Below are 21283 nucleotides of genomic sequence, written 5' to 3' on the forward strand. Positions count from 1 at the left end.
AGGTTTAGTTCATTATCACCAAGGCAGGAACATGGCAGCTTCCAGGCACGTATGATGCAGAAAGAACTGAGAGTTCTACATCTTCATCTGATGTAGATGAATAGTATGTAGAATACTGGCTTCCAAGCAGCTAGGATGAGGGTCTTAAAGCCCACAAGCACAGTGACACATTTACTCCAACGGGGCCACACCTTCTAATAGAGCCACTCCCTGCGCCAAGCATGTATAATCACCACAAGGGGTCAATGCTCTTAACTACTGAGCCATCTCTCCGGCTCCCAGAAAATCTCTACCTAGTTACGAAAATTCCCAGCTCCACAGAAGCACTCACTGAAGGAAGCCCAGAAAAGAGCTGCCGGACCTAAGAGATGCTGCTTAGACAGGCTACAGCCGTCCAAACTACTAAAGACTGCCTAGACTAGAAAAGCTTGACTATACAGTATCCCAGGAGCACATCACATAACAACATACATGATCTGGCTCCCGTTCTGTAAGAAAACAACAAGCAGGCAAGCAGAGTGATGCATGCATGCGTGGGAAAAAAAAATCACTGGGCCAAAAAAATCCAAGATCCTGAAAATGTCAGCGTCTGAAGAGTAGAGACGGACATCTGTACTTTCTTCCCATTCTCTTCAAATATGTTATCTAACTTGTTATTATTATTATTATTATTATTATTAAACAGTAAATATTGGGTCTGTTTGTTTGGTTTTGTTTTGTAGTGTTAAGGAACAAACCTTGCACATGTTAGCTATAGCCCTAGGCCAGACTTTTTTCTTTTTTACATTTTTTTATTAACACAGCACACATGTAGAGGTCAGAGGACCCCATGTACAAGTCACTTCTCTCCTGTCACTGTGTCCCCCAGGGATTGAACCAAGGTTTGGTGACAAGTACCTTTATCCATGGAGCTATCTCTTTAGCCCTAGGCAAGATGATTTTTTAAGGCAAGGTTTGTAGTTCTGGCTGGCTTGGAACTCACTATGTAGACTGGGTACTTGAACTCAGAAATCTACCTGCCTCTCAAGTGCTGGGATTAATCTGGGCATTTAAAGGCCGAGAGGGCTAACTAGGAAGACTCAATGGGGTAAAATCTTGGAAAGATACCCTTTGGGAGGGACAGTGTAGATACTCAGATCTCTACAATGTCCAATGTCCCCAAAGAGATAAGTCAGGCCTGTTTCCGAGCCACACAATTCCTCTGTGTGTGTGTGTGTGTCTGTGTGTGTCTGTGTGTGTCTGTGCGTGTATGTATGCATAAGGATGTGTGCCTGTACACACACGTGCAACACACACACCCTAACACTTGCCTCATGCCATCCTCTTACCCACCTCCAGCAGGCTAGCCCTCCAGTCTCCTATCCCACTCTGCCCCAGCCAACAGAGCACAGAGCCAAGTAAGGTCAGTCAAGGAGGCATGGATACCCTCCACGTGTACACAGCCCGTCAAGGACTTCACAGATGTGACATCACACACCCAGTGATTCTAAAACACAGACACTGCTAACACCATTTTATCGAGAGAAAACTGAGGTTCAGGTCCCCCCAGCGACCCTGGGGCCCGGAGCTGGGAATGCAGCTCCAAGTGTCAGCACATCTGTCCTCAGATGTTTTATAGGCCTGGAGTAGCCCCCTCATCAGCTGCAACCACGACTGTAACAACGTAAAATAACAAGTTCTCGGCAGCTTTCACTTAGATTTAGGTTGAAAGTGAAATGCTCCGCCAGTCCCAATTTGAGAACATATAAATATGAATATTTAATCACTAAAAAAAAAGTAAGAAAAGGAAAGGGGGAGGGGAGGCTAAATGCTCAGCTCTTAGCTCAACCCTCATTCAGTGAGGCAGAAATAAAAAGTGAGCCTGCCCCCAACACATTGTGCTTTAATGAAAGCACCGAGCCGATCTTCACTCCCACCCACCCCAGCCCACTTCGTTTAAATTTAGGCCGCCACCAGGCACACTGTACCCAACCGCATTGTCGCAGATGAAGTCATGAAGTCCTCAGCTGGCGCGCCCACACCTGTGTGAAGGAAACAGGGGCAGGCCGGGCACATGGGGCCAGCCTCCCTGGGCTAAAGGGAGGCCTTTATGGGAGGGGGGCACAGTCAGGTCTGTGACCTGGTTCAGCCTTGTGGAGCTGAGACCTTGGGATAGCCAGCTTTGCCTCTCTGGGTCCCAACCAGTGTTCTATAAAGTCAGGGTGACTACAGGGATGGCCAAGTCCGTCACAGCTCAAGGGGACTCCAGTCACCTGATGGAAGGGTACCGTCACTCCACACTACAGTACGATAGTAGCCCACGAGCTGTCAGCTGTGGCTGCAAGCGACGGCATGACTGCAGGGCTGTCCTCCCTCAGCTCCAGACTTCCATCAGTGTTGGGCTGAGAGTCTGAGGGAGAGGCTTGGGAAGGCAGACCCTGCACTTACAAAGGGGCTTTCACGGCCAGATCCAGCTCAACCAGCCTTGAGTCCTTGATCCTTCCCTTCTGAGGAATGAAACCCAAGGTTGTCCTCTGGCCTCCACACGCATAAGCACAGCACACACACACACACATGCACGCACGCACGCACATTCATACAATGTATTTATTATTTTCTGTCATTTTTCCCTTTTGGAGATTTAGTATGTCTTTCACTTTTTCTTCTTTAGAGCAGCGCCTTAGCCCAGGCTGGACTCAAACTCACAATCCTCCTGTCTCTGCCTTCCTCCCTGCATCTCACTTCATTTGCTTATTTAGTTTTGAGGGTTTGTTTTGTTTTGTCTGGACAGACGGGTATAGCCCAGGTCAGCCTTGAATTTACTGTGCAGCTACGGCTGGTCTTTAACTCCTAATCTCCCTGCCTCTCTGGCAAAGTGCTATCATTACAGCTATGTCCCCAACACTCTCAGCTCCTGATGTGTTAAGTGTGATCTCATTAGAGAGAAGGGACAGGACACACTCTCCCGAGTCTTTTGGGCAAAGCTGAGGCACGACGGGCGAACAAGCTAGCTGGACTTCCCCGGAACCTAGGTGAAGTGGCCCTTGCTAGAACCTATCCTCTCATACAGAGGCACTGAACACCCTGGCAGAGGAGGATAAAATTAATATGGAAAATGCACAGAGAAACCCCACTTCACAGTAGAGGGCCAGGAAGCTACTCAATGCTCTGTGCTGTTTGGCCAGTGTGTAGTTCCGATCCTCTGCAGCCGATGGACACTTTCCAAGCAGGCTGCTTCCAGAACTATGTACTGAGGACTCCATAGGTATCCAGCAGCCAAGCCCCAGAGAGCCAGAGAAAGCAGGTTTTTCAGGACAGAAGGAAGCCAAGCCCCTTGCACGCCCTGGGGTGCCAAGACAGAGGATGGGATTACTCAGACCGTCCAGACGTCCCGCACACTGACCCTAAATGGATAACTAGAACCTGAGAACATACAAATGCATCCACATGCCCCACGCCCCACGCACGGCCATCAAAGCCCCAAACACTGACCCTCAAGAGGCACACTGTTTAAAGTGAATAAAAACGAGATACAAAGACCACACTACCTTATCCAGGCTACAGCCCAAAGATGAAAAAAATGACAGAAAATACTAAGTTTACTACTTATTAATGTTTGTATTCGTGTGTTTGTATATGTGTGTGTGTGTGTGTGTGTGTGATTGTGTATACACACACGCTACCCCAAGGGCAGTCTCAGATACGTCTCCTGGTTGTTGTGATTTCTGAGATGGGATCTCTCACTGGCCTGGGCCTGGCTGATTAGGTTAAGCTGGTGACCACCCCAGGGGTCCTTCTGGCTTTATTCTCCTAGTGCTCACATTACAAGCGTGCACTACCATACCTGGCTTTTTACACGGGTACGGGGACTCAAACTCACATCTTCATGCCTGCACAGTAAAGACAGGCACTTAGCCACCAGAGTCACACACCCCCACCCCCCCAGTCCCAAAAAAGAATAAATACTTCTGACTGAAGGCCAAAGGACAGCTGACATACATAGTAACTAAAATAATGAACACTGGGTCCCGTCCCTTACTAGCACTGTGACCTCAGCCCCTCCAAGCTTCCTCACCCCCCCAAATGAGTGTCACCGAGAGTCTATCATTTGAAATCTCCTCATTATGTTTCATAAGAAAACCCACAAACTGATTTCCTCAGAAGCCAAGGATGACAGGAGTAGAATTTTTAAGTCCCCTGAGCACTGGAGCGACCCAGACCTGGGAAGAAGAAGCCAGCAACAGCACAGGCGCAGCATGGGTCTCCCTGTTCTTCTCTGGACCCCTGAAGCAGGAGTGAGGTTCTGAAGCCCCTCCGGGGCCATCTCAGAGACAGTGAGAGCTACTGAAAAGTTCCAGGCACCTGGCTCTCTCTTTTCTTTTTTTGTGTTAGAATCACAGACCCCAATATAGCGAACAGAGATAGAAGAGCTCCCTGCTCTTGGAGTCTAAGATTAACCAAACTGCAGGAGAGGCTGCAAACTAAATTTACACGGAATGGGGGAGGGGAGAGGAAGGAGCGGAGGACATCTTTGGGGAAGAACAATGACTAGAAATTAGGCCTGAGACCTCCTGAGGACAACACCTCATTGTGGTGAGAAAGTGTTGTGATATAGTCTGGGTGGCATCCCTGGACGGGTGTTCCGTAGGATACCCCTTGTCAGAGGGTCGAAAGACAGGATAGAGGTACTACGCAGCCAGACCCTAGAATTACAACAGTTGTACTGTTATCAAATGCTTAGGAAGTTTCAAGCGTGCGCCACAGCTCCTTTCTGCCGGGCATTTACCTACCTGACTCAGCCCTCTGCTCCAAAGTTCTCCAGGCTCAGGCTACATCCTGGGATGAGGACGCCTCTCACCTCACTCAGCAGCCAGCCACTTCTCAATCCTGGACCACGTGGACTGACTTCCTTCCTCACTTCCTCTGCGCTGGGAATCAAACCGGGAGCCTGGTGTGTGCTAGGCCAAGTTCTTCTACCTCTGAGCTTAGCTGCAGCCAGCCCCACAGCATTCCTTTGTCCAATGAAAATTCGGATGTGCTCAAGAGATAGCCATCCAGACAGTCCCCCAGCTCAAGAGTCTGTCTCCATGAGAAAGGAATTAGCCACCATTCAGGCAAAGCCTGTCGCTACTAGTTTGTGTAGGTCATGGGTCAGGAGACACCTGCTTCTCTGCGAGCTCAGCGGCATGCCAGGATTGATACCTGGAGGGTCCTCCAGAAAGAGTGATGCTGACGCAACGGCAACAAAGTATCAGAATGTTTTGAGGGCTGACAATTAACTGAGAAAAAGAAACTAGAAAACAATCCCCTGTTAAGCGATATTTTTTTTTAATTCCTAGGAATAAATTTAACCACAAACATGAAAGATTTATATATGGGAAACTACAAAGCATAAACAAAAGAAATTGAAAATATAAACCAATAGAGATAGCCCATGTTGGTGGATTACAACTGCTCCGGGGCCAGTGAGTTGTCTCAGTGGGTAATGCGGAGCCTGACAACCTGAGATTGATACCCAGGACTCCCGTGGCAGGACAGAATTAACCCCAAGTCCTCCATGCTCCACACGGGCATGCCCTCGTCCCTCAGGAAACAAAGAAATATGTTACGAAAATGTTGTAAGAATTAATACTGTTAAAATTTCTGTACTGAGGACTCAGCACATGGCTCAGTGGTTAAGAGCACTGGCAGCTCTCCCTGGGTTTGATTTCCAGCACCCACATGGCAGCTCACAACTGTCTGTAACTCCAGTTCCAGAGGATCTGACACGCTCACACAGACATGCAAGCAGGCAAAACACCAATGCACAAAAAAACCTGCTAAATCTTTTCAAAAACTGTACTGAGCCAGACACGGTAAGAACACCTGCCTACAGTATCAGCAGTCAGAAAGTTGAAAGGGGATGGTGCTCCTGAGACTAAGTGTTCAAGAGCAGCCTGGGTGATAAAGTAAGGCCATCTCGAAAAACAACAAAACCAAAAACAACACATAGTGCTCATTGTGTCCAATGCAGTCTCAAAGTCATTCTGCACAGAAATGGAAAAGAAAGAATAAATCCAAAATTTACATAGAATTACAAAAAATACTAACCAGTCGGCATGAGCACTTATTTTCAAAATATACTATAAAGCCATAGCAATCAAAACAGCATGGTACCATCATCGAAATGGACACCCCGCCTAATGACTGGAAGCCCGGAGATAAAGCCAGCATCTATGGCCAATTAATTTTCCACAAAGACGCCAAAGACACACAGTGGTGAAATGATACTGTCTGTAGTAACTGTTCTCAGAAAGACGGGGAACACATATAGACAAAACGAACCTTTCTCTTAAAAAATACATAAATAAATGGAGAGGGGGACGAGAAATGAGAAAGAGCAGAGCAGGAAGAGGAAGAGGAAAAGGAAGAAGAGAAAGGGGGAGGAGGCAGCGGAAGGAGGAAGTGGAGAGCAAGGACTAGAAAGAGAAATATGAGGAGCGGTGGCCCCGCCCCTGCTCCCGTGAGGATGTCAATCAACTCCGCCCCCGCCCCAATCCCATGAGCCTCAGCGTCTCCCTCCACTCTGGCTGCCCTGTTAGAATCACAGAAGCTCCACCTTTGAGCAAAGAGGGCTCCTCATAGAAAAACTGCTGTGTTTCCTGAGGCCCAGTTATTTTCCGGGGGGTTCTGTTTTTTTATGGTGGGTTGTCTTTTTTTTTTTTTCAATCCAGAGGAAGAGAAATGAAACGGAATGTGTAGAATTTTTAAACATAAAACGCAAATGAAGAGGAAGTGTGTTCCTCTCACGGGTTTCTCATTAAAGAAACAGTTGAGTTTCAGACATCATGAAACACGAAGAAAGACATCCATTCCCCCGGACATCAGAGATCAAGTACAGGGCCCGTTGTAGCCGATGAGCCTGGTCATCGCTCACGACCGAGCGAGCAGGGCAGCTGGGCTTGCTCATGGGCCTGATGCCACAGACTGGGTGCAGAGGACACCAGCATCGACCCACACCCAGGAAGGAGGCCAGACCTGAATGACCATGACGTCAAGATTCTCCACTAATACACGGGGAACCAGACTTGGTGGTAGACAACTGTCATGCCAGCCCTCAGGAGCCAGAGGCAAGAGAATCGCCACAAGTTCCAGACCAGTGGGAGAATATAGTAAGGCACGGACTCAAAAATCCAAAAACAGGGCTGCGGACGTGGATCAGTGGGTAGAGTGTGCGGAGCGAGTCAGGGCTGGAGTTCTGATTCCCGGAACCCACGTTAAAAAGCTGGGGTGGGAGCCGGGCGGAGGTGGCGCAGGCCTTTAATCCCAGCACTTGGGAGGCAGAGGCTGGTGGATTTCTTGAGTTCGAGGCCAGCCTGGTCTACAGAGTGAGTTCCAGGACAGCCAGGGCTACACAGAGCAACCATGCCTTGAAAAACCAATATATATATATATATATATATATATATATATATATATATATATATATAGAGAGAGAGAGAGAGAGAGAGAGAGAGTGTGTGTGTGAGATGGCCAAGCATGCCAGAGGCCCTAGAGCTGGGAGCTCAGGGTTCAGCGAGAGACCCTGCCTCAGTGGAGAGCGACAGAGAAAGTCAGCTGACATTAACCTCGGGCCTCCACTCACATGTATACAAGTGCATACACAGCACACATGTGTGTGCATACACAAACACACCTACACATGCACACATCCCCCCCCCCCCCCGCACATATCACATACCCATGCATAAGCAAATCACACAACTGCACACATAAACCACAGGAACACTGGGTTTGTTGAGATGGTCTCTTCTACTGGGAACTGAATCCAGGGCCTCAAATATGAAAGACAAGCCTTCTGTCACTGAAGTATATCCCCAGCCATGTGCGTGAGTCCATTAGGTGGGGGGTCGGGCGGGGGGGGAGTTCTAAGTTACCCTAGCCTGACCTCAAGTTCTCTCTGCAACCAAACAAGCCTTAAAGTTGAGAGCTTCTTGCCTCGGCTTCCGTGTAGCTGGACCGCTGGCCCAGGCCCGGGCACGTTCTTCCAGCTCTGCCCCTGGTGAAGCCTCGCCAGGCCAAATGATGACGTGAAGTTACCAGAAGCTGCCCTTAAGGAATGGAGGAAGAACTCCAGGGTCACTGACACTCGTGCTAAGGCACTGCAGGCCCATCCGGTAGTGACAGAGGAATGTGGGGACAGAGGACATTTTCCTGTCCTGAAGTCAAATTCTCACCCTGACATGAGAGTGAACGGTCTCGCCGCTGACCTTTTCATCCCTCAACGCTGGAAGAGGCTGGAGAGATAGCCTAGCGGTTAGGAGAACTGGCTTTTAACAGAGGACAGTTCAATTGCCAGCAGCTCACAACTGTCTCTAACTCCAATTCCAGGGTATCCACACCCTTCTGTGGGATCCCCAGACACCAGACACAGGCATAGTGCATATATGTATCTATAGGCAAAGCACCCATACATGTAAAATAAAACCTTTTAAAAATAATAAACTTTAAAAAGAGGCCTAAAGGCCCCATAACGAATGGATTCCAGGAATAGAACATTCTAAATCCCAGGGGTCTTTGGGGTGCAGTGGGAAGGACATCACCTCTGGAGTTAGTACTGCCTTAGAACTGTGATGAGTGGGCGGAGCCAGCCGCCATGGGTAGCCTCCTCCCCACTCTCCCCTACATTGAAAGCATTTCCTTTTAACAGAGGTCACAGGACCCATATCTGATGTGTAGCCCAAAATACTTCTGATCCCTAGGACAGACTATACCATTCACCCAGTCGGCCACGCCCCGAACACTGCCCTATCCCTTCACTAGGAAGAACCAGGCAGAAGGACTGCACAGGTCAATTTGCACAGCTCATGGTGAATTCACACCCAGCACATGAATGTGTGCACAGAAGGAAGAGTATAGCCACTGGATATTAGATGAGCTTGGCCTCCCTCCTGTGGGGTGCAGAGGGCTTCCACCCCACTTCATCACAGGGGCTTCATATAGCACCCAGTACATGAATTCACTCTGCAGTGGCTTACCGTGTGGTGTCTGTGGGCTCAGCTGCAATGGAGGCTCACAGGGGCCCATAGTAGGAGCTATACCCTTAGGAAGGTAGTGCACGGTGACACCTAGTAACTCAAGGAGAGGAGGCTGTGTTCTCACAAAATAATGTGACAACTGGGATGAGGGAAAGACAGACTTCAGAAGACCCCGACAACAAGAAGGCAGAAGCTAAGGGCATCCCGTGATCTCTAGGGCCTTTAGGAAACACCATCCAGATGTGTTCTGAATACACATACAGTTCTGAATGTCTCCTAAATGTGGATTTCAGACTATCGTACCATCCCCATAACTACTGCCTATGTGTCAGAGTGCCAGATTCCAGAAGGCCGTGGTCCCTCAATCCAAACAGTCAGACACAACAACCTCAAGAGACCTGGGTCCTAAGTGGGACCTCGGGAAACCCAGCCAGGTGGCCAGAGACGAGGAGTGGGGACCACGCAGCAGGAACTCTGTGGTTCATGAAACGCACCAGAAAAAAGCACGGCCAGGACAAAGCGGTTCTCAGAGAGGCACCAGAGGAGGCAGGCACAGGTCAGGAGGTAGAGGTGGGTTTTGTTTTATTTTTGAGGGGGGGGGGCACCTGTGGGCACAGATAGGGAAGCACAAACCAGGCCAATGAATACAGTAACTGGCCACAGCTTTTGAATAAATTACCACCACAAACCAGGGAGAAGACCACCAGAGAACTACCCAGCTACCTGTCATGCATGATCTCCAACCCTCAAGTCCATAGCACTTACTGGAAATACAGTGGCTAAAAAAAAATGTCTTTTCTGAAAAAGCCTTAAAATGGTCCTACTGTAGAAACTGTCTTTGTCCCCAGTTTACACACAAGGAAACTGGATTTGAGAGGCATATTCAGAACTGTCTTGTATGGAGTTGGAGAGATGGCTGTCGGTAGGCTCTTGCTTTACAAGGGATGGAAGGAATTAAGGAAGGAAGGGAAGGGAGGGAGGGAGGGGAAGGAGGATGGGAGAAAGGCAGAGGAGGGGAAGGAAATGAAAGAGAAGGGGTGAGGGGAGGGAAAGAGGAGGGAAGAGGAGGGAAGGGTGAGGGGAGGGAAAGAGGAAGGAAGAGGAGGGAAGGGTGAGGGGAGGGAAAGGGGGAAAGGAGAGAGGAGGGGAGAGAAAGGGGGGAGGAAAGGAGAAGGGGGAAGGGAAGATGGGAGGAAGGCAGAGGAAGGGGAAGGAAGAGAGGGGAGGGGCGGAGGGGAGATGAAGAGAGGCATGGCAGAGTGTCCTCATAACCCCAGCTTTTAGGGCACTGAGACAAGTGATCCCTGGGACCCACTGGGGCCCAGCCTAGCCTACGTGGCAAGTTCCAGGCCAATAAGAGACCCTAATTTAAAAAAAAAAAAGAAAGAGAAAAAGGGATGGAGGAGGGAGGGAAAGGGGGAGGGAGGGAGGGAGGGAGGGAGGGAGGGAGGGAGGGAGGGAGGGAGGGAGGGAGGGAGGGAGGGAGGGATAGACAAGAAACAAAAGGTAAAGTGTGCCTGAGGAATGACTCCAAGGTTGTGCCCCAGCCTCTACCCCCAGGCAGCATGCACACACACATACAGTCACACACACACAATCATACACACAGTCACACACACAATCACACAGTCACAAATACAGTCACAAAGTCACACACACAGTCTCACACACACACACAGTCACACAGTCACACAGAAATAAATAAATACATGGAAATGTAACGAAGACACATTGAAAAGCCACACAGCACAGCATGTGAGCTTTCAGGACTCACTCACCTCCCTCCACCATGCAGCTCATCACACAAACAAACCATTAAGCTGTCTCTCTCGATTTGAGACCTTCCACTTTGAGACATGGTCTCTCACTGGGACCACAGGCTCTCCGATTAGGCTACCTGGGGGGCCAGTGAGCGGCAAGCATCCCTGGTCTCCAGCTCCCAGCACTGAACACATGCCACCATGGCCAGCTTTTCACATGGGCTCTGGGGATTTTATTCAGGTCCCCATGTTTGTACAGAACGTACCACCTGAACCATCTCCCCAATCCAGCATGGATGTTCTTTTATTATTAATAGTGCATGCAGAAACAAATTTAGGCACAAGAATAAACCTCTTGCAGAGCTACATGAATGTACACTTGTTGTCTGATGTTAGCATGAATCTACCACCCGATTAGTTTAAATTTCCAGCAAGCATATGGAAGCTGAAGGCAGCAGACCTTCACCTGTGACCTGCATGCTAATGGGACCACAAGGCTCGATCTGTCTCTTGCTAAATGCCTGAGGCTGGGCTGTGGGTCTTGCTGAGGGCCTTAACCCCACCGATGGGCGTGTCTGCCGGGCATCTGAAAGCTTTACAGTAAATGGTGACTCATCTATAGAAGCCACCGTAGATACCACTATGTTATAAGTTGAAATTTGTTCCATCCACATGAAAGAGAATCGAGTACGGGGTTCTGAGTCTGAGTCAAACTGAGACCCCTGTGTACCACTGCGTTCATCTGAATACAGCCAAGCCCCACACTGCAGTTCTCTGACTCCAGGGGACTCAGGCAGAGGAGGGTGGGTTTCTAAGGAAGGCTCACAAATTCACGGGTGTCCTCAGGTCTCCTCCGGCTGAGTCTCTATCTGTGTAAGCTCGGCCAGTCCTTAACACTGCACCAAATACCAAGATGAGCACACAGACACAGATCCTGACCTCCTGACGTAAGAGTCCCTCAACAGCTCCCATCGGTACACTTCCTCAGTTGACACAGTAAGTTCTCATTTAACAGCCCCATCTCACAAAAAGGGAAACAGAGGCAGAGGGCAATTATACAAGATCACACATCTAGTTAAGAACTAGCATTCATGTCAACTCCTATGACACTATGAAGCTGGGGCTGCCCCTGCCACTCAGCACAAGGAAATGGGGGCAGGTGGACTCAGGTTTAAAGGAGTCCAGGGCCTAGCAAGCACATGGCCAGTAAAGACAGTATTGGGGTCCTCCCAGAAAGGGGGTGCTCATACGGTACAGACAGTGAACTTTGGTTGGGGCATATTATGGACACCTTCCTAAAAGGAGACCATGGCAGTCTGGGGGAGGGAATAATACTAGAAACAAATGTCTGGGTACGTCCCCTAAGTTCATGGTCGCACGGAGTGGAGTCCACAATGCGATCTTATTTAGAGACAAGGTCTCAGCAAATAGAATTAGTATGTAGCTCATCTTGAATTCATTCTTTCTTTTTGGTTTTTTTTTTTTTTGGTTTTTTTTTTTTTCGGTTTTTTTTTCGAGACAGGGTCTCTCTGTGTAGTCCTGGCTGTCCTGGCACTCACTTTGTAGACCAGGCTGGCCTCGAACTCAGAAATCCGCCTGCCTCTGCCTCCCGAGTGCTGGGATTAAAGGCGTGCGCCACCACGCCCGGCTGAATTCATTCTTTCTTAATGTTGTAGTTTGTGCACAGGTACGTGGTGTACAAGCATGGATGTATGAATGCTTCAAATGTGTGTGGACCTGCATTGCACACTTTGGGCCGGTGCCCAAGCATGGATGTATGAATGCTTCAAATGTGTGTGGACCTGCATTGCACACTTTGGGCCGGTGCCCAAGCATGGATGTATGAATGCTTCAAATGTGTGTGGACCTGCATTGCACACTTTGGGCCGGTGCCATACTCAGTGCTGGAACCCACCCCTGTGGAGGAGGTGTGTCCCTGAGGGGTGGGCTTTGAGTTTTCAAAATCCCACACCACTCCCAGTTAGATTCACCCCACCCACATCTCTGCCTCGTGCCCAAGAATCAGGTGTACGCTCTCAGGTACTGCTTCAGCACCAAGTCTGCCTGCCTGCCTGCCTGCTGCCATGCTTCACTCCGTGACAGTCACGGACTGCAAGCCTCAGGAACCTGAACCCCTAAAGATGCATGTGTTTCTAGAGGCCAGAGGTTGACATCAGATGTCTCTGTCAATTTTTCTGCACTTTAATCTCTGAGGCAGGGTACCAAACATATGAACCGTGCCATGAACTTATGGGTCTTCCTTGCACAAGGGCCATGCTGATATCTGTATCATGCCAATTTTATCATAGGAGCCACTGAAGTGAGCACAGCTGCTGTACTACACCTACACACACACACACACACACACACACACACACACACACACCCCGAGTTGGGGAGATTGCAGTTCCACACTTCACTTTCAGCTCCTGTAGTCCTTAGTACACTTTGGCTTGTAGAGACATAAATACACCCCTACCCGCCACTCATGCGCCCCCACTTTCCCCACGAAGGCCTTGATTTCAAACATCCAAAACTGTGAAACACTGGGATAGCCTGAGGCAGTCTTCTAGGGTAGCCTCAGGAAGCTAAGAGAAAGCAAGTTCCCAAGAGATGTCAGGTGTGCTGAGAAGCTGAGACTCCACCCCACAGGCCGCTGGCCAGTTCTCGGGCAGCAGAAGCGGGGAGTTTTACTTGTGTTTTAAAACTGGAAGATCCTTCCTATCTGTATAGTCCACTCCTGTACCCGTCTTTGCTAAACCATATCCTTCTTGCTGGCATATCCACACTTATGGCTTTAAGTCCCAAATGAAACACCTCTTTGCAGATAGAGGTTGACTTCAGTGCGAATATTCTTCAGACCAGGCTGTCTCACCTACAATGCAGGCTGCTCAAACTCCACGTGTCCAAAGTAAGTTCACTTCAGCATCCTCACGTACCTCATTCCCTGATCTTTGTTGGCTGACATGTAATCACTGCATCAAAAGCTGGGGAGGTCACCCTACACTCTCTGCTCCCACCCCAAACACCAGGAAACTCCCAGGTTATCTCTGGAGTACACCTCACTGCATTGTGCACATGGTGCATTCCGCTTCTCTCCGGCCCTGGTTTCTGCAGTCACCTATCTTGGGTTTCCATGCCCCCTCCCCCCACACACACATTCAGAAAGGCAGCTTTCAGAGGCACACATCCAGAGACCTGGAATCTCTGGAGACACAGTGTTTGTTCAGGCAAGAGCCCCACCAAACCTCATCCCTCCCTGATCAAGCCGCTTCCTTCCTCCATGATGATCCTACCTGCTCCTCACCCTGATGCCACCTCCCTGTCCCAGCCAAGCATCCAAAGCCCAAGGCATTAGCCACCTTAGGGCTGACACTCCTGTGGCCTGGGACATTGCCACATAGAACTTTTGTATCAGCCAATGATGTGCTGGGCACAGCAGGTGGCTCACAGCTGCCTGTATCTTCAGGTCCATGGTATCTGACAGCCTCTTTGAGGGCACTAAACATGTAGCATTCATTTACACACACACACACACACACACACACACACACACACACACACCGTCATCCTCTGTTATATAGTGGGTTCCAGGCCAGCCTGGGTTACATAAGACTCTGTCTCAAATTAAAAAGCTTCAGCCCGGGCTGGTGAGATGGCTCAGTGGGTAAGAGCACCCGAATGCTCTTCCGAAGGTCCAGAGTTCAAATCCCAGCAACCACATGGTGGCTCACAACTATCCGTAACGAGATCTGGCGCCCTCTTCTGGAGTGTCTGAAGACAGCTACAGTGTACTTACATATAATAAATAAATAAATCTTTAAAAAAAAAAAAAAGCTTCAGCCCTGACAACACAAACAGAAACACTGAAGGGATTTACAACCATTCCTAACTAACAGAAACACATCCATTCCTAGAGGTGAACTATGCCTCAATTGCAGACTCACATTAACTGCCCTGCTCTTACAGCTGTGCTCAGAGCTTTGAGTGTCTTCTTTCTAGAAACCCTTCCAAGGGCCATCAACAGCACCATATCACAGAAAAGAGAGTGAGGCTCTGGGGACCACGTTGTAGTGACTGTTGGAAGAGGCAGGAATCGAGGACAACCCAAGCAGTGTCCCTGTGCTGCTTTGAATGAGAATAACAGTCATTGGCTCAGATATCTCAATGCTTGATCCAAACTTAGTGGCACTGTTTGGGAGGGATTTGGAGATGTAGTCTTGTAGAGGAGGTGAGTCCCTGAGGGGTGGGCTTTGAGCTTTCAAAAGCCTACACCATTCCCAGTTAAATTCACCACACCCCCTCTATGCCTTGTGCCCAAGAATCAGATGTACGCTCTCAGCTACTGCTTCAGAACCATGCCTGCCTGCCTGCCTGCCTGCCTGCCTGCCTGCCTGCCTGCCTGCCTGCCTGCCTGCCTGCCATGCTTCACTCCATGATGGTCATAGATTGCAACCTCCAGGAACCATGAGCCCCTAAATTAAATGCTTTCTTTTATAAGATGCATTGGTCATGAAGTTTTGTCGTTGCAATAGAAAAGTAGCTAAGACAACCAGGGACAGGGACTATGGTTCCTTCAGCCCTCAAGTACAAGGCCCAGGACATGGTGGCTCATGGCTGTGTTATCTTCCATGGAGTCAGAGCCTGAATCGCATCCCGTGGAAACCCTCTAAACCGTTCACTCACTTCTTCATCTGCAAACACATGAATAATCGGCCCTGCCTTGGAAGAGTTATTGGGAAGAGTCACATCAGTAACACATGGTCATCTGAATCTTGCCTGTGTGTGTGGGGCGGGGGGGTGGTTCTTGGCTGGGAAATGAACCCAAGACGACCCATAGGCCAGGGCAGGGCTACAGCACTGAACTACAGCACTGGATCAAAGTCCCTGTCTTCTCCTCCTGGGTCCTGTCTCCTGTCTGAAATGGAAGGGCACAGACTTTGCTCCGCCTTCATGGGCTCCTAAGGGCATTTGTAGTGATTCTGTGGGCTGCCTCCTCTAGGGGTATGTTCACCTTCCTGTTGCCACACAGAGGTGGCACTGCTTGGAACACCAGACGCTGGCACACAAGAGGGCAAAATGAGAAAGCGAGGGCTTACGGTTCCCCGCAGAACTGCCTTAACGAAAGCCCACAGCCCCTCTGATCTCATTTGCGGGTATCACCGTCACCTCTTCTGGGTGGAGACAAAGGCACACAGAAAAGATATGTGATTTGCCCCAAACCACAGGGCAACACAGTGACTCAAACCCAGCTCTGTGTGGATGCCTGGTGCCAGTGTTTTCTTTCATAGTCAGGATTTTCCCCGCCTTTCTGATAAAAACCTCAAGATGGGCCAGCGAGATGGCTCAGTGGGTAAAGGTGCTTGCTGCCAAGCCTGACCACCTGAATTGCATCCCCGAGACCCATGTGGCAGGTAGTCAGAAGTCGTCCTCTGACTGTTATATAATGCTGTGCCATGTTCTCACGCTATACACACACAAAGCAACAAATAAATATAAATTTAAAATTTTGAAATAAAATTATTAAGGTAAACAAACTGCAATATATAACAGTCACGATATCACTGAAAGGGACATTAATTAAATGATTCTTAAATTAAAACTTCATTGTAAAGAACTTGAAAAAACAAGCATTTTGCAGGTAGATTATCCAGGCTCAAAGCTTATAACTGACTGAACAGTGAGTTATAGTTGACAGAGCCAGTAGGCTCTGGGCTCTTCCAGATTCTCATCAATGAGTCTGCCTAACAAAGGGTCTGGACATGACAAGCCCGTCTAGCATCAGTCCTCCCTGTGTCCAGAGGGTGGGTCTGCCGTTCTGGCAAGGCAGTTACCCCAATGTGACCTAAGTCCACAAACTTAGACAACTTATGTGTTTGCTTCTGCATTTGAGAACAAGTCATTTTCTTCCTCTTCAGGGTTGTCACCCGGGGACTTACTTACAAAAGCAAAGCTACCCCAGCTCCACGCCTTAGCCACTGAGGAGGCACCCCATTTTCTTCCCTAGAACTGACCCAAGCCAGGTGTGGTAGCCCACACCTTTATTTCCAGCATTCCAGAGGCCTAAGCAGACAGATCTTCAGGAGTTCAAGACCAGCCTCGCCTAGATATCAAGTCCCAGGATAGCCAAGGCTACTACATATGAAGACCCTGTCTCAATATAACAATAACGATAATTTTAAAAAAAGTGACCCAGTTACAGCTAACATTACAAGCCCAATGAAACACTACTCAGTTTGTTGAATTTCTATCTTTTATAGTTAGTGATCTTAGCTTACATTTCTTCTACACATCTGTTTATTATCTAGATTTCATAGGGCATATCTTTCCCTGTCTGGGCTGGCTGTGTCTGGGCCTCTGTGCCTGCCTTTGTTGTCTGTTTCAGCCCGTGCCTGAGTCTTACACTGTGCCTTTCCCATGGGTTACCACAACCATGTCCCCATCCAATCCCTTCCCCCATTACCCCACTCCACTTACTTTTATTTTATTGTTTATTTATTTTTTGTTTTTTGTTTTTTTTTTAAGATTTATTTATTTATTATATGTAAGTACACTGTAGCTGTCTTCAGACACACCAGAAGAGGGAGTCAGATCTCATTACGGGTGGTTGTGAGCCACCATGTGGTTGCTGGGATTTGAACTCTGGATCTTCAGAAGAGCAGTCGGGTGCTCTTACCCACTGAGCCATCTCACCAGCCCGTTTATTTATTATTTGAAACATGGTCTCATGTAGCTCAGGCTGGCCTAAACTCAAAACATAGGAATGACGGCCTAGAACTCCTGATCCTCCTGCCTCCACCTCCTGCGTGTTGTGACTGCAGGCATGTCTGTACCTAGTTTTGACGTTACCATTTTTAAGAAAACTTATTCCTCTATACTTAGTAGTATTTATTTATCTACTTATTTTCAATATGGCCTTCCTATATAAGCCTGGCCTAGAACTAGATATGCAGACCAGGCTAGCCTCAAATTCATATAACCACCTGCTTCAGCCTCTCAGGTGCGGGTATCAAGGGGGTGTGCCATCACACGTGGTATTAAGGACTTTTATAGCATTCAGCACAATTGCTTTTTACACCAAGGGTGAATATTCTGTGAGTTTTAAGAGTTTTAAAAATGAACTTCTCCATGAATCTACAACTTGGAATCTATGACGTAAGACACCATTTTGTCTGGACAGTCACCCGCTTTGCCCAAAGAGTCATTTGTTTTAAGGTCACCTCTTTCCCCGTCTGGGCTTGCTGACACCCACTGCCCCTGGTCCTCATCGCCTCAGCTTCCCAGGTTTCACAATGGCTCTCGCTGGAGTTTCGCTGTCCAGCCATGAGGCTGAAGCATCAGCTGGCAATCCTTTAACTTCTGCACACGCAGCCACAGGCAGGGCAGCTTGTCACATTCTTGGAATAGAAGTGGTGTCATTTGTAAACAGCTGTATTTTTGTCTCTTCCTTCCCTCTGCCAATCCCTGGTATTTTTTTTTTTCTTTCTGTTTTGTTCCTATATTGTCATGGCAAGCCTCTGTTAGACTCTGTTAAACAAGAGTTAAGATAACAGGCTTTGGGCTTAGTTCCTGTTTCTTAGAAGCAGCCTCTGTGGAAGGCTTGCCACCTGCTCGCTTGCACAGACCCCTCCCTCGTGTATAGGAGGAGAGTCTTTGACATTCCCATTTGAATGTTGACACGTCATACTGCACGTATCGTGGTATTTTCAGTATCCTTTGTGCATCTACTGAGACAAAATTCATCCATTCATCAAACTTTGGGTGAGTGTGAGTTACATAGCAGATACTTTCTTCCTACCAGCACCGGTCTGTGTTGATTTGAACTTATCTCCCTGGGATAAGCCTTCTTTAGTAATTTCTCAAGACTTCAATTTTGTTTTTTTAATTTAATTTCACTTTGTGGTTTGGTTCTGGGACAGAGTCTGAACTCCACAGGCAACTGAGAATAACCTTGAACTTTTGATTCTTCTGCCTGTTCTCTCCAAGTGCCAGGACGGCAGGCATGGTCTACCATGCAGGTTTATGCAGTACTGGGGGTAAAACCCAAAAGCTTCATGCATGCTAGACAAACACTCTATCATCTGAGCTACATCCCCGGCTTTATTTTTCACTCAGGGGAGGGAGTGTGACACATGTAGCCCAGGCTGGCCTAGAACTGATCCTCAATCTCTGTCATCCCCGTGCTTGGGTGGCAGGTGCTCAACATCACACCCAGCTAAAAGACTTTTAATCTTTTGATCTTTACCCAAAGGCTGGCAAGCTATTTAAGACTTGTCCCGGCCGGGCGTGGTGATACACGCCTTTTTTTTTTTTTTTTTTTTTTGGTTTTTCGGCACTCACTTTGTAGACCAGGCTGGCCTCGAACTCAGAAATCCGCCTGCCTCTGCCTCCCGAGTGCTGGGATTAAAGGCGTGGGCCACCACGCCCGGCTGATACACGCCTTTAATCCCAGCACTCAGGAGGCAGAGGCAAGCGGATTTCTGAGTTCGAGGCCAGCCTGGTCTACAGGGTGAGTTCCAGGACAGTCAGGACTACATAGAGAAACCCTGTCTCGAGAAACAAAACAAAACAAAACAAAAAACAAACCACACACACACAAAAGACTTGCCTCAGCTGGTTGATTAATTTATTTTTTCTTTTTTAAAGAACTTGTTAGGTGGTTTAAAATTTGCATAGAATAACTATTGAGAAATGAACTTCAAATGTCACCTCTTCTGGGAAGGTCTTCCAACTCCCTCCTTTTTGAAGTAGACATCAAGGCTTCTTCACGAGGGTTTTTAAATAGCCACCTGACGGGCTGGTGAGATGGCTCAGTGGGTAAGAGCACCCAACTGCTCTTCCGAAGGTCCAGAGTTCAAATCCCAGCAACCACATGGTGGCTCACAACCATCCGCAACGAGATCTGGCGCCCTCTTCTGGAATGTCTGAAGACAGCTACAGTGTACATACATATAATAAATAAATAAATCTTTAAAAAAAAAGAGTTGGTAGGACATGAGAACAGGAAAAGTGTCATTTGGAAGTGCTTCTTGACAATGCATGTCATTTAGCTAGCATACAACTTTAAAAAAAAAAATAGCCACCTGACCAGATACCTGAATCCCTGAATCCCACAAGACTCGAGGGTGCCCTAAGGAATGTCAGGGATATATATCGCCACAGCCAGTGGCTAGTAGTCACTCAATAAACACTTCCTGAATCTGTCAGGTCATCCTTCCATCCATCTCTTTAGCTCACAGATGATTTTTGAGGCTGTGTTTGTACATGAAATTAGTGTGGAATTTTCTTCTGACCTAGGTCTAAGCTTGAACAGAGAGGATCTGAGCAGAGGTACAAGCAGACACCCTGCTGAGGTAAGGTGCCAGCAATCTCTAGATAGGGACTTTGTTTCACAATGGTTTTAGGAAAGGGGCAATAATATAGGATGAAGTTACAAATGGTCCCAGTAAGCGTCCCAAACTAGCATCAGAGGTAAAGATGTCATCTGTCAAAACGGCCTCACAGCCCTTGGGAGCAGAGTTCCTAACCCACTGGTTATTAGCATGTATGCTGTGCAGACCACTCTCCAAAGGGCAGCCTATTGTTCCATCTACACACATAAGGAACTTGAGGCCCAGCTGGGGTAAATAATTTACCCAAGAGCCCTAGGATCAGCAAATGGATGGACTGGCATTCAAACAAAGGCCCTCCGACCACACCCCTATGTCCCTGATAGAGGGTCAGCAGGGGGCCTGGGTCCCAGGTCAGGACCTGGATACCCAGCATGGTAGCAGAAAGGAAGCCACGCAGGGCCTCTTAGTAGAACCAAAACTCAGAGAAGGAAACGGGACACAGAACAAAGCAGGAGGCTCGGCTTTGTCTGTGCCAGGGCAGCAGCAGCTCGGGCCAGGATCCCAGCCGGAAAGAATAGCAGTCTCCTGCTTCCTCAGACTAGACTGCTAGGGCTGAGGGTCGGGCTGAGCTACAGGAAGTAATCGCTAGGCTGTCCACACCCAAGATGTTACAGGCTGGGTCTGGGTAGGGAGGCCTCTCAGATCTACAGACCCTAAGGCAGATCAACATCTAGGCAAGCAGGCCTCTTACCAACACGGGCATCCCCACTCACACTTAGAACTGGAACGTGGCCTCAATACAGGGAAAATCTCAGCCCAGGATTTCCTTACCAGCTAATGGGCAGGGCTGAACCAGACAGCTGCTGCAGGCGCAACTGTCAACAGACAGGCTACATATATACATGCATGCATACATACAGACAGGCTGCATATACACATGCATGCATACAGACAGGCAGGCTACATATATACATGCATGCATACATACGGACAGGCTACATATACACATGCATGCATACAGACAGGCAGGCTACATACATACATACATATATACATGCATGCATGCATACATCATCCATCCATACATATGTATGTATTCATCACATACATACATACATACATACATACATACATATGTATTCATTCCATAACCTGCTTCCTTCCTCTGAGAAGGAAGTCTAGTCTTCCTCTAGTC

General features: G+C 48.3%; 1 protein-coding gene and 1 non-coding gene across 2 annotated transcripts in view; both read right to left on the reverse strand.

Moving 5' to 3' along the window:
• Trerf1 (transcriptional regulating factor 1) overlaps positions 1–21283 on the reverse strand; it is a 232506-nt gene that overhangs the window by 170149 nt on the left and 41074 nt on the right. The gene's annotated exons all lie outside the window — the stretch shown is intronic.
• On the reverse strand, positions 12981–13084 carry LOC115029832 (U6 spliceosomal RNA). The gene has a single exon (XR_003835389.1). It is a non-coding gene; the product is annotated as a U6 spliceosomal RNA (small nuclear RNA).

This window comes from Mus caroli, unplaced genomic scaffold, assembly GCF_978045245.1.
Source record: "Mus caroli unplaced genomic scaffold, Mus_caroli_1 scaffold_18, whole genome shotgun sequence".
In the NCBI taxonomy this organism is placed as follows: Eukaryota; Metazoa; Chordata; class Mammalia; order Rodentia; family Muridae; genus Mus; species Mus caroli.